Source organism: Delphinus delphis, chromosome 9 (genome assembly GCF_949987515.2).
Source record: "Delphinus delphis chromosome 9, mDelDel1.2, whole genome shotgun sequence".
In the NCBI taxonomy this organism is placed as follows: Eukaryota; Metazoa; Chordata; class Mammalia; order Artiodactyla; family Delphinidae; genus Delphinus; species Delphinus delphis.
This window is the reverse complement of record NC_082691.1, coordinates 23,808,104-23,823,580: the sequence shown is the minus strand read 5'-3', so window position 1 is coordinate 23,823,580 and position 15,477 is coordinate 23,808,104.

Genomic DNA, 15,477 nt, shown 5'->3' with positions numbered 1-15,477 from the left:
AATGTGGCATTGCAGGCTTCATTCTCAAGAGGATCTTGAGCTTCAATCAATGAGTTCTGGATTTCAGAACTGACTTAGATCTGGAAATTGGGTGAGGAACCACAATTTCCTGTTTTAGCAGCTGATGTCAGCCTCTGTCTCATCTTTTTTTTCTTTCTCTCCATTTCTCATAGGCATCTACTCATCTATCTCATGTCTAAGAATACCATGACCTATTAGCTATTACCACAGATCACTGAAGGTCAAGGCAACTTGATGGCAAGTCTGGTAATTACATCTTCTTTGCCTCTGGTAATTGAATACTATTCCCTGGCCTGATTCCCAACGATATTAAAGAGCCCAGTTCAATAGCAACAACCAGACACCATCAACTACAGCCTGCAGAGTGCAACCACCACCAACGATGCTTCTTAAAGATACTGGTGTCCACTCAGCAGTGCATTCCTTATGGAGTGTGTCTTCTGGGTCCACCCAGGGATCTTAATCAAGTTATGGGTGCTTAAGTCTTAAATAGATAATCTATTCTAATACTCTCAACTCCCTGAGTCTTTTGACCCTTCTCAATACCATATAAGGGAGTTCCAATGTTTCATCACATTTGTTCTAGTCAAGTTATAATGCCATTAAGAAAAGTCAGGTTACACAATCCTTATCATTATTGTTGACCCTATACTTTTAAAACACCATAACCATCATATATTCCAGTGCCTCTCCTTTCATCTGTACTTTATTCCAAAGTAAAAAAGGTGAAAGCCTTAGTAAACATGATGCTACTGCCAGTCAGAAATTTTCAGCCTCCTACCACCACTAGAACTGGAATCCTTATTGTTCTCAGACAGGTGAGTAATCCAACTTTAAAATCCCATCACTGTAGTCTATTTTCTAAGAATTTTCTTATTATCAATGGTCCTGCCCTGAGGTTTCCAGAAAACAAAGCCTAAGTCAGAGACATTTATATAACTATCTTTTAAGATAATGCATTCCCAGGGCATAGGAGTGAGGAAATAGAAAGTGACGGAAGGGTGGGGGGAAGCAAATACAAGGATAGGTTATCATACTGGCTACTGCCTAATATGTAGTATGACTGCTTGCTTATCCATGTGGCACTATCTTTCAAGCGGCCACAGAAATGAGTGAATATTAGGGCCTTTTATCCAGCAAAGAAAGGGTAAAGAATTTATCCATTCTCTCTTGTCTCCCATTGGCCAAAATTATACCCCATGGAAAATTAATTCCCTTGCACACCTAACTTGCTCATGAATAAAGGGACTAAGAAGACACTATTACAGCTAAGACCTCGGCACCAAGAGAATCTGAGACAGAAGGCAAGAAGTACATGGCATGGGCATGAGGCAAGGTACCACAGGTTATGCCTATAAGAAGTTGATTAGTGTCTATGCAAAAGAGCAGTTGGTTTGAAACAAGTGCCCAAATATCCAGAGACAGATGAAACCAAAAGATATGACATGGTACTTACATATGTAAGCTTAAAAAAATTTTTTTTAATTTCTGGAAGGAACATATAATTGAATTTCTTTGTAATTAGTTCTGATGCACTTTGCCTGTTGATATCTAATTTATGCTTACTGTAATAACTGAATCCATGTCAACCTGTCATTGATTTGCATACTTTGTGCTATTTTACTGTTATATTTATGTTTAGTCATTCGCAATGTACTATGCCTTGTTTGCTATTTTATTCAGTAGTAATTTTAAAAGAAGGAAGAATTTTAAAATTTTGCTTTGGGATTACTTTGTATTCTTTAATAAAGTTCATGATTATTTAATTTTTTTAGCTTCAAATTTAACAAAGAAATGTAACTTTTGACCTCCCTCTTATGTAAGACACGCAATGTGCTTTTACTGACCCATCCCTACATTTACAGATCTTTGTTAATTTAATATGTGGTACAGATTACAAGTTAGAGGTATAGATTATTATGCTTATTTTTTCCAATTACATATCTTGTTTTTCAAGTGACAATTATTACCCTTGTGTCTACATTAATGTGTACATAAATTAATTGGATTCACTCATCAATGCACTCATATCAATCAATTCACTTATATCAACTCATATCAATATCAAATAAATCAATTTATCAATTTATTCAAATTTTTCTATTTTTTACTTCTCAATTTTAACTTTTGACCCCCTGACATGTGTTTGAGCAAACTTTTCAGAGATTTTATGTCAGTGCCAGAATTTATGAACACTTGCATATCAGAAAGTAAAAAGAATTCAGTCTTCTCCCAGGCCTATCACCTGGCAGAAAAGGAAAAAAAGAAAATAAGCCTTATGAACACCTCTCAATTATCTTTTAGTATTTTATGTTGCAAAGGTTTAATTTTAAAGCTTTCCTGGAATTTGCTTTAGGTTTCTTGTATTTTTTTTATGGTCTCTAGGTAACCTACATATCTTGGGACCTGGATTTTAATAAGACAATTTCTTCATCCTTAACATTGCACAAAGCTTATAAGGACATCTGTGTTGCTAAATATTTTGAAGTAGACTGTTTGCTTCAGTTCTAGATATTTTTAAAATAATTTATTCTGCATGTTATAGTAAAATCACTTCAATAAGTATTTTAGAGTAATTCTCCCTTTGTTCTCTGCTGAAGAATTTCTTTCATAAGTCAATTTGTGTCTGTTTACTTTATTTAGGGTAACTGTTGTTTATTTGCTTGTTTAGTGTGCTATGTGCTCATCCTTAGATAAAGATTGCTCAATCCTATATAATTGGTCTGGTTTAGCCTATTAAAAGGGGGCATAGGGACTTCCCTGGTGGCGCAGTGGTTAAGAATCCGCCTGCCAATGCAGGGGACTCAGGCTCGATCCCTGGTCCGGGAAGATCCCATATGCCACGGAGCAACTAAGCCCGTGCACCACAACTACTGAGCCAGCGTGCCACAACTACTGAAGCCTGCATGCTCTAGGGCCTGCGTGCCACAACTACTGAGCCCGAGTGCTGCGGCTACTGAAGCCCGTGCCCCTAGAGCCCATGCTCCACAACAAGAGAAGACAACGCAATAAGAAGCCTGCACACAACAACAAAGAGCAGCCCCCGCTCACCACAACTAGACAAAGCCGGCGCACAGCAGCGAAGACCCAATGCAGACCCCCCCAAAAAGGGCGGGGACATAGATTCCTATAGCTCTCTCACTACCTACTTGAATGCTGATAGAAGCCTCCTTGTATTCTTAAAGTGAAAAGCAAATCAACATACGTGGTTTTCAGAATAATTTCTTTTAGCAAGCTTGTAGTGAGCTGGAACCTTACTCTATTGCCTGGTTCTCTGTCTTCTAGGATAAGAACTTATTTCTGGATTATTCTGGCTGTGTTTACTTAACTTTTTTTCTCTTGAAGTAGTATATGGAAATCCCATACCTCCCAAGCATTGCTCACAATCACTGTCCTCGCCTACAGTTACACCACATGGCAAGTTTCCATTCACCACTTTTTCCCCTAATCTCCCTCTTTTCCTCAGCTTTATTGAGGTATAAGTGAAAAATAAAACTTGCATATATTTAAGTTATACAAATACACTGATGTTTTGATATACATAAACATATACATTGTAAAATAATCACCACAATCAAGCTAATTAACATATCTACCCTCTCATATACTTACTATTTTTTTAAGTCAAATTTTTTTGTGTGTGGTGAGAACACTTATGAAATATGCTCTTAGCAAATTCCACCCAGGTTCAATTCCTGGTCAGGGAAGATTTCTTTCTTCCTCTCTGCCTACCAACTTCCTCAGTATATCCCCACCACAGACTCCTTTTATTCATAGTGTTTTACTGGGAACTGAATTTTCTGAGGGTTTGAGAACTATATGTACTTGGAGGGTAGTGAAGTCTATAGAGGCAATGTCCCTAGCTGCCACCAAAAGTTTGTTATATTTCAGTAAATAGATGGCTGTTCAAATTTGTGGTTGGCAAAATCCCTGCATCTCTGAACTAGGGATGGGTGGTAGGTGTCAACTGTAGTCTTGCTCAGCTTTCTTCCTCTTAGGTACTGCTCACCTTTGAGGGGCAAAGGATGCTATGGCCTCCAATTATTTTTCATCTTAGCCATTGCCCATGCAGTTACTGGAAACCTCTCCTAGACTCTGGTTGTTTTCCTTCTTTTCAAGATTGTTTTGACTTAGAAACTTTTCATCTTCTGTCAATGGGAGAAGATGGGAGGTTGAGAGAAGTTATTTCAGGGATGGTTTATGTGATGTTCAAAGTGACCATTTTTATTCTCAGAGCAAATAGCAAATAACATCTGTGACTTTGACCAAGGACATTTTAACTTGAGGGCTTAAGTTAATAATCAGTGAAATGGCTATATTTGTTTTTTCCCCCTAACTTAAAGACCTCTGTATATTAATTTGTGATATTGTGAGTTATAATAAGAAATAAATATTTGGTCGTCATCCCAGGTTCCTGGCTCACAGATCTCCAAATCCTTGGAACTTCCTGAGCTATAAGAGCAATGGGAACATTTTTTGTAAGAATATTTGATCTCCTGTCTTCAGTTCTGAAATTAATAAAGGTGAACTGGGTGTGTTGTTATTCATAACAAGCCCCCTTCCACCACAACTGGGTTTATGTTATTGAGGAGACTTTTGGAAAGCAACTAAGGCTGGGGGCTTGTTGCCTGGGGAGCCAACATGACTAGAGGGTTGGAATATTCAGTCCCAGCCCTGCCTCCACACCTCCCTCACCCCTTGGGAGGGAGGGGAGAGGGACTGGAGGTTTAATCAATCCCCAATGGCCAGTGATTTAATCAATCATGCCACTGTAATGAAACCTCCAAAAAACCCCAAAAGGACAAGGTCAAAGAGCTTCCAGGTTGAATGAGTGCAGATGCAGGTAGGGTGGTGTTCTCAGAGAGGGCATGGAATCTCTGTGCCCTTTCCCCATCCCTTGCCTTACGCAACTTTTCCATGGTATCCTAGTAAATAAACTTGTTTACTGAGTGCTATGAGCTGCTCCAGCAAATTAATAAAATCCAAGGAACTTACAATTTATATCTTGGTAGAAGTACAGGTAACAATCTGTCGCACGCACACACACACAATCCTACTCACACTGAGAAAAATAACAGGATTCATTGGCATTATTCACAACATTATTTGAACGGTCAAATGTATTTAATAGCTTGATAACTAAAAGACTATGAAAGATCAATTTCAAAATTACAATGAATTAAAAAAACTAATTTTTTCTGAGATTTGATTGTGTAACGTATTGGTGGGTCCCTCAGATTAACCCTTTAAAGTGGATACTTTTACCAATTTAATGGACACTGTCTGAATTGTGACGTATTTAGTCGAATAAAATAGAGGCCCATTTCTGTAGCTTAACCTTATAATAGCATTTTATTTTCCTCACATATCAAGAAGTCTGAAGGAAGGGAGTCTGAGCCCCTTCTATCATTTTGCTCTATCATCCACACAGGGAAGCTTTTATCTTCATGTTTGTCCAATATGGAGGCAAGATGGCTTCTCCCTCTTCAGTTGTGCTGTAGCCTGGAGAGAGAGAAAGGGACAAAAAGAATATCGGTATTAGAAAAACAAAAATATTCCCAGAAGTCTCCAGCAGAAACATATTTGGACCTCATCACCTACACTTTTGTTACATTGCCACTCCTGGATACAAAAGAGTCTGAGAAGGTGAATGTTTTATCTGGGAACATTGCCAATCTGAGCAAAAAGGGGTTCTTTCTTATCAGTAAGGAGGTACTGAGGAATAGCTCTTAGGTAGGAAACTAAGATGGTCTAAAAGTCACTGAATTCAGAATGCTATATGATCACAACCAGTATTTTTAAGCAACATAAATTTTCAGAGCTATACTAAGTTTCAGTAACTATTCACTTTTGCTATATTTGAGGGTTTTATTTTTTCATGAATAGCCATTGTTAATGAAATAATATAAAGAAATGTTTTAAGTACTTTACTCTCCGCATTATACTTGTGAGAATGATGTCATTACAGACCATCAACATTTTTTGCATACTAGAATATTCTTTTTTTATATACCTTACTTTAGGGTGACATTAGGGTCCACGTTATAAATAGTACCAACCTCCTTTGGACATTATCTAAAATCTAAATAATAGTACCTAAATCCAAATTCCAAGGATTTTTCTGAGTTAATTACCAACATGTTTCAAATAACAATTTTAATGCCCACATACTGACAGCAGAATATTAAGTCCTAAATGGATTCTTTAAGCTAAATGTTGTACATTTATTCAAGAAACTGTTTTGTTTTGTATATATTTGCTAGCCTTAATATCTAAAACTTAGTATTTGATAGATAAGTTTTTTAAGGTATTAAAATTGTTACCTCTTAAGGACATTTTTCTGTACCTATAAAAATTTTTCTTAATTATATTCTATCTCCCACTAAAATGTAAATACGTTCTTTGCATTCTTCAAAACCAGTCTTTAATGTTGATAATCAAGATGAACAGATTTTTCAATGACATTTAGGTGGTGGGGAGTGGGGAGAAGACAGTCAAGATAGGATATCTTTCCTAATATTCTGCCTAAATGACACTCAGAACTGAACATAGTACATTTTTCTAAATGCAAATCTAATACTAATTCGCATCTAATCCATATTACAGATTTACATCTCAAGTCTTCTGTGAATTCAATTAGAATTAATTCTACCTCAATTTACACATCTTATTGAATACACTTTTTCAAATCTAATTTTGATCCTATTGATTTGAGATAATTTGTGTTTTATAAATAGTCACACACTAGGTATGATATAGGGTGTCAAATATGTCACATGACACATGGGATTCAGATAAAATACCATTTTCTCCAATTAAAAAGGAAAACATGTATAATCTTGCATATGAAGACTTTACCCTTATTTGCTTATAGCTAAAGCATTTAGGAAGAAAGGATATATAAAAACATAATTGAGAGAATAACCAAACAAGAATTTTTAAAATATGAAATAATTAAGTAACTTTGTTTTCTCTCAAAATATCCCTGGAAGTATGCTCTATAAGGTAATTCTTCTCCCTCCCCTGGACAGAATTTTGGTTCGTCCCCCACTTCTCTCTTAAATAATAAAAGTCCTCCTGGTACTTTAATCACTTTCAGCTTAGAAACTGATAGGTACAGCTAGAGTAAATAATAAAAACTCCAAACTTCATTCAAAATTAAAGCTTCTGCACTCACCTAATCAACCATGCAACAGAAGGCAGCCCTGTAGTATACAGTATGACTTGGATAGATACTCTATTTTCCCAACTTGTCTTCTTCCTCTCCTCAAATGCTGATTGGCACTGTTTCTGACCACACCAGGTTTTAAGATGGTGGAGAGAGGAGATGTGAGGGTATAGCAAAGCTCCTGCATGCTTGTACTTTTGTGAGCTGCCATCATTGACTGCTGTCTGGTTTGGAAGGTGTCAAAGCTGACTCTTGGTCTTTCTCCCTTGCAGGGTGTTTCATTTCCTTGTAGGGTTCTTCAGACTATTTACTCCTCTCCCTATTCATTAGCAGGCATCTCTCAAGGGTACTTCACTGTGATTTGGATCTCAGCAGGCCATCTCTTCACAGACTCTCTTGTTGGGATCCTGCGGTCTTTTAGGCATCTCTTTTGATAAAATCCATTTAAGATGACTGTGGGTCAGCTTTCAGCCACATATGTGTGGTCCACACCCTCTCTATGTACCTTTGGTTCATTTTTAATTATAATCTAAATTATTTTTCAAAACCAAGCTCTCTGTGCTATTGTCATGACTGGTATTTTTCAGATGTATACAGATGTGTTTTAATTAATAGCACTGAAATTAAGTTCAAAGCATAACTGAGTCATAGTTATTTTGCAATCACGAATACAGAACATTAAAAAAAATATTACGTGTGACGAATGCATTTATCGATCGTTAAAAACACTGAGGATGGCTAAGATAGGCCAACATCCTTCTTTTACAGACAAAAAAACAAAGAATCAATTTAGTAAAATTGTTATTGGCCAGAAGTAGTGTTATTTATATGGCATACTTCATGTGAAGGTTTATGTGATGCATGGGGTCTAAAGTAAACATATGTGGGTTTGAGTCCTATTTCTATAATGTATTAATTATAAGTTACAAGAAGTTGACCAAGTTTAATAAGGTAGGTAATCTCAGTTTCTTCTTCTATAAAATGGGGATAATAATAGCTCTAGTAATTATATTGTTTTATAATTAAATAAAATGCAATACATATGGTGTGTACCACATAGTAACTTCTTAATAATTGTTAGTTAATTTTGCCTTCTAACACTGTCAAATTATATTTTTTTAATTACAGCTGTGGCTTCTTCAGGTATCTATTTTATTTTTTATGATTTCTGAAGTTAAAAATAACATATGTATTATATGAACATATACACATATATGTACACACATATTTTTACATTATTTTCAGGTCATTATTAAATTACTATAATGCAATAGTTAGCAAGTGTTTATTAAAATGAGAATATTTGTTTATTATACTACATAAAATGAACTTTATCAGGCTATACTTAATTTTTCTGAAAAGCAAATAAATCAGTAAAGGTAAGCTCCTACCTTTAATGATTTAATCTTTGGAATTAGTAAGCCAAGTAGAGAAGCTCTGGTTTTCAATGTAATAGAAGAAACAGACTGTTAAAGCCCTCCATGACCGGCTGGGAGAAAACTCTGTAAGAATTTGGATACATAGTTTAGGATTTTATGATGCAAATCCTGATTATTCAGATGTTCACAACTCCTCATCATTTTCTCTTAACAAGTTATTCATGTTGGTGGCCAAATAATCATCAAGCTATTGCTAAGTGGAATGGTTAGTATTGCATTTATAGCGTAGTTATCCAAAGAGAGGACACTAGTATTGTTTCCATGTAGATAGTGTCACTACATCCTTGTTTGTTTATACCCCTCATAACTATACATTCATTTCAAGATTCTGAATGTAATGAATGCTCAATATCTTTTCTCCATGTGTTTAAAAGTTTTAGGAAGGATTAGGACAAGATTTTGTCCCCTGATCTTATTTTTCTCTTCCAACACAGATCCGAAACAACACTGCAAGGGTATACTGTATAACACCTAGATCACAGTTCTAGACAATGTCTCCTTCCAATAGCTGAGATTCTAAGATACATTATGTTTAACTGTTAATGAAACCTATTTGGGTGTACTTAGTTCAAGATTAATGTTATTACTTTCTAGGCCCATTCTATGTAGATAACAAATATTTTCCCTTCAAAAATGTTAATGTTTTGTTCATAATATCTTTTCCTATACATTTAGTATATTTCATATAAATATATTTGAAATATCTCTATATACAATTCCTAGGTCTCTCCACTGAAAGGGCTTAGAAGAAATGGCCCAACAGTTGCAATAAACAAGACAAATCACCATATTCTGGTTTCTAAATATCATTCTCCACTAAAAAATATCACAGTTAATTGTGGGGAAAGGCAGATTCCAGAGCTGGGGAATAAAGAAACAAGATAAATTTCGAACATTTTGTTATATTAGGAAACAAGGAAATGTTCAAATCATCAGGGGAACACATCAAAAGGATAAGCAAACCATCTTAAAGGAACTCCTACAAGCCAAATCTGAAACAATTTGAGCATCAAAATAAAGAATATTAGTATTCTAATCCATTAGATTAAATAAGAATCTAGGAGTCCATACTAACACAAACTTTAAAAACAAATAAATAAAGGGACTAATATTAAAGGCTTAGACCTCTACTCATTAGCTTAGTTCATTCAGTAAATGTGTACCAGGTGACTGTACCACAACTTCAAGACGAACCTGCAGGTGAAAATTTCTCCATGACTATAGATAAAGCCTAGAACAAATGCCAATCATTTAGACACTTATCTCCTTAGACACCGGGCAAGTACCAATATATTGGAAACTTTCTGGGAACAAAAAGCTCCAAATGTGTATTTCCAATTCTGCATGGTTACTTTAATGCCATTTCTCTGTCATCTCTTAAAGTATGATGCTGTAGTAGTTCCCTGACAGAAACTACCTTTGACTTGGCCTGCCAAAAGGTCTGTATCCTCCTTCCGTCTCTTGCTACATCTCCTATAATTTCTCCTTCCCAGCTCCTCATCCAGCTACTCCACACACTTAGGAATTGAAAAAGCCTTCAGCTTACAAATTAGGAACAGTGAGTTCTTTTAAATAAAACGTAATGAATGTCTCAAACATAATTCTATCACCCTAACTTAAAAAGAGGAACAAACAAACCACAAAAAACACACTATTAAATCATGATTTTCATTAAGTAGTACCTGGTTCTCAATGCTAACATACTTAAAAGGCTGAAAATCTACTAAAGTATGCTAAATGGAAAAATCGAAACTGTGTGTTAAAAATTACTCAATCTTTCCACAATATTTCCATGAGCATAGTTTGCATTAAATATGAAGGATAATATTTAATTTAACATTTTATTGTTTTGAAATGACATAATGATAAACATTCTAGTGGTTATAGAATATGGCTATAGTCTAGAGTTAGTTTACAGCTATTAACTAGAATAAATATGTCATGGAAACTGTTCTGAAGATAAATGTTACATTAGTTAAATCACAACAGCAAAAAGATATCCCATTCATTCATTCATTGAACAATGATTTATTGAGTATCTACTATATACTACTAGTACCATGTACTATGCAGTACTACTAATATTATGGATCATAGGTACCCAAGGATGAATTAATAATGTCTCTGTCCTAAAGAAACTTACTAGTGATAAAAGCAGACACATAAATTAGTAATTGCAAAGCAGTGTCTCAAGTGCATAAGTCAATGGTAGCACAAAGACTGAGCAATTCTTTGGATGATGGGTGGGAGAGAGTGAGAGGTTTCCTCAAAGAGTGAAAGCTTGAGGTGGATTTTAAGAGATGAGCCACAGTTTATTAGGCAAGAATGAACGAATGAGCAGCTATTAAACAAAGTCACAGAGGCACAGACTAGCCTGGAATATGGTGAGAAGAGGTGAGGGAAGAATTAAATTTTCAGCAAGGTCCAACTTGTGGAAGGCCTTAGAGACTAACCTAAGTGGTAGCATAACTGAATGTATAAAATAATGAAAGTAGAAATTATTTAGTTTCTGACCTGTCCAGTTCCTTACCACCTCAGGACCTAGGTATTACCCCTTTCCCCTGCCTGAAAAGTCCTTCCCCTGGATTTTTACACAAGTGTATGCTGTGCCTCATTCAACTCTTGGCTTAACAATCACCTTTTAATACCACCGAACTGAATTAGTGCCACCCTATGACACCCACCTATTCATCTTCTATTTCCATTGTTTTTAAATCAATAGAGAACAGGAACACAGTTGTAAATATCAATTTTACAACTTTATATAACATACCCATATACCCTTGATTTCTAATCTCTTTATTCTTGTAAACTAGACTGAGACAATTGTAGAAATTGCTAAGCAACGTTTGGTGTAGTACAGACTCTAGGGATTTGTTAGTTGGCAGTCTTCTCTTTATCCTGTAATGAACATATTTTGTTCACTAGTAGCCATATGAGTAGGACTAAAGCAGAAGAAACCCTTTCAGAGATATTTGCATTTTATTATCTCAAAAGGATAAATCTCTAATGCAAATTATCAGGCAATATGACAAAACATAGTGAAGTGTTTTGGAGACAGCAGAAAAGATGTTTCTAGCCCTTTAAATCATACCTCATATGCAAATCTTCCTCTCCTTGAGGAGACCTACATTTGTCTCCAGAGAAAAGAGCTAGGAAGTAAATCTCCATTAGTACTGAGAAAACTTAGATTTCTTTTATTTAGCATCCTGCTAAAGTGGGAGCTTCAGGGAATGTTTATACATAAACTGTATAAATGTGTATATTTATACACTGTATATTCATTGCAGTTATGTGTCTCCTTTTTCCTACTATTGTATTTTCCTTCATTCATTCAACCTCTGTGAGGACTACGAACATGAGTCATGCTCTCAAGTTATAGCCTAGAAGTGAGGCCGAGCTATGCCTAGAATTTTGTAATACAACCTGATGAAAAGGATCAGGTAGCATTTCATAGGAGTTCAGTAGATAAGATTACTTTCAGCTGATTATATATAAATTAAAAAAAACTTTTAAATAAGAGGTTTATTTAAGCTGGACTTTTAAAGAATCACCTAACCAAAAAATGGCTGGGCATCAATGAATCTATAGATAACATAAAATGATCTGTACATATATGGAAGATATATGTACATGTGCATTTATGATGGGGGACGAAGGGTGGGATAAGATCACCAGTATTCATCATATTCTGAAAGACATCTCTGACATTCAGAATGGTTAAAAGCAAACTACAACACACAGAATAGTGTCTGGAGAGGTTTGCAAAATTATTAAAATTAGTATGATTAGAATTACACTCTCATTGCCTCCAATTGTTCATCAGAATTTTTGCTTCTTAGTAATCTGATTGAGGAAGCATGATCAACTTTTCTTTGAATTTTTTGAAGTATGTTTTTCCAAAGTCTAGAAAACACATCTGATTGTTCCTCACTATTTCAAGATAGAAAATGTTCACTTTATTTCCATATAAACTTTCTTTATACCTACAAGATTTTATACTATTGACAAAAATTAAGCCCATGATAATATTGTGCCTTTTTTGCTTCTTTTACTTAATTGAAATGGAAACTATTGTCACCTAAAATCAACAACAAAATGATAAAAATTAATAGGGAGGATTAGAATATGGGCATTAAACATCATGTTAAAAATACATGTAGCATATTTTAAAGTTTTAAAAAATTTATGATGGGAATTGATGGGAAACTAAAGGCATATACTAAAGAGATACATAGAGAAAAAAAGAATAAATTAAGATGTGCATTTGGAAAACAGGAATAAGAATAATATGAAAAAATAGAAGTAGTTATAAACGTAAGAGATAATAGTATTTTATAGAGAAGAATTTTCTACAAGGATGAGTGCATGAAAAAAACAGTAAGATGGTTTTAAAAGATTTAGAATCACAAAGTAGAAAGTGATGGCAAATGAAATACTCACTTAAATAAAAAAAAGGAGGGGATATAGATATAACTACTTGATGGCATGAAATCCAAGTACCTGAATTTTTGAAGTGTTTAAAAAAATCTAGTAAGGAAGGCTAAAAGTATAAAAGCTATAAGAATATCTTTTTGAGTTTAGTAGAATGTAAATAGATGATAAAAGATTGACAGGCACCAAGTGAGTAAAAAGCAAAATAATAAAAAAAGACAGATAAATTCAGATATTGACATTCAGTAAGTATGCCTGCATAACACTGCATAAGAAGGAATACATTTCCAGATCCCAAAACAACATTATTCTGTTGTATTTTGTGCATACGTTGAATAAGGTAACAAAAGCATCAGTCACAGAACAAAAATTTACTTTCATGCTTTCTTTGCTTGAGCTGGTCAAATTTCTCTCCATACATGTGAACTCTGTAGTTAGGATGGAGCAATGATTTAAACAATCTTGTAGTTCTCTTTCCTCACTTTGTGTAGTCTGTGTGGTCCATGAATTTCACACAAAGAGATGCTTTACAAAGACCAAAGTCACTTCGTTCAGAACTTTCTAGCAGCTAAAATGATCTAATACTCTCATAGATTTAAGTACTCAAATCTTGACTGTTCCCAGATCTTTTACACAGGGCCAGGTGACTAGTTGACAGTCCTGACTGAAAGTAATTTCCTGAGATCTGGAGATGCTGGACCATATATTCCCTCCCAATACTAAGACCAATAGTAAAAATAGTAAGATGGCTCTACAAAATGCAGAAGCACAACCAATGACCATTAATTCTAGACTAAAATGAAACAGTTCTGGCCCTTCTACAAAAAATTAATTGATAAAAACCTAAATGTTACAATCATCAAAATATTTGAGGTTTTGAGGTAAAGAGAATTAGCACTACAATGTAATTTGACAAGATACCAAATAAAATATGCAGTTCCACGTGTTTGGAGAAGTCTAAGATCCTAATCCTTCCCCTCACTAACTTGCAGAGGCCTGATTTCTCAACATTAGATCCTCACCTTAGAATATAGTCTTCTTCACTGATCTTTCCTCTCCTCTCTGCTTAGTAAAAGATATTACAAATCAGAGTTCAGTGTTTTCCTCTTTTCATGTTTTGCATTCTGCTAGGTTAGGCCAAAGATTCAAGGTTTCAAAGTGTCCCCACGTCTATCTCTGTAGCCCAAACTCTCTCCGGGACTTGGGCTTGTATTTCCAGTCACTGGACTTAAGCTGTGCATATCTGTGGAGTCACTGGGCTGGGCCCAGAAACCACCAGATAAACATGGCAAATCCTCCTGAAACATCATTTGGCAAAGTTTGAGGGGAAAGTCATATTTCACACTGGTATAAATATGAACCTATTACTACCGAGTAGAATCTAAAATCCATAGGACTTTTAGATGAAAACTGGAGACTTCAAGTAAGATTACTTTTGGGCTTCCGTGGTGGTGCAGTGGTTGAGAGTTCGCCTGCCGGTCCGGGGGACGTGGCTTCGTGCCCCGGTCCGGGAGGATCCTGCATGCCATGGAGCGGCTGGGCCTGTGAGCCATGGCCGCTGGGCCTGCACGTCCGGAGCCTGTGCTCCGCGACAGGAGAGGCCACAGCAGTGGGAGGCCCCCGTACCACAAAAAAAAAAAAAAAAAGATTACTTTTGGTTGGCAGTGGGTGAGTATATTATTGTTGGAGATGATCTGATAGAAAAGTCTAAGACACTTTGCATCATGCTAAATAATTCTCCCTTATAAATATGGATTAGCATTTTTGTGTGAATACTGTAGCAAGAGTGAAAAGAGGTTTAATAATAGGAATGGCCATGGACAAACTATGAAGCAGGTCAAGTTTATTCTCCTCCTCCCCCCCCCATCACTACTACCTCTCAGACCCTGTCCCAAGGTCTTGAAGAATCTGGCTTCTTTTCTTAACCTCAGCCTCAAGGCTGAGTATATTCTGTCTTTTCTTCAACAATATGTGCTCTTCCGCATTCCATTTTCTTAAGACATTAGTATGAATGTAAAGAGATAATCGTTTAACACTAAATATAAAAATTCACATTAAGGTAGCGGTCAGATAGTGAAATTTCATACACTATCACTTTGGATATATCTGTTATTAGGCAGAATTCTGCTGAGCATTTACATTGTGCCAGAGAATGTGCAAAATGCCAAGAATGCGCAAAATGATAAGAATGCAAAGATGGACTAAAAAGGCCCAGCTATTCTTGTTGTGGAGGACAGACTTGAAAATAAGGAAGTGTATTAGAAGCCATGTTTCCACAAAGGGTACATGGAGACATAAGGAAGAGTTTGTGTTATGTTGGTAGGAAAAAAAGAAGAGTTAGAAAAGGCTCCTGAGAGAAAAGGGCCTTAGAGGTATGTCTTAGAGGGTAAGCAGGTACAAGCCCCACAAACAGAG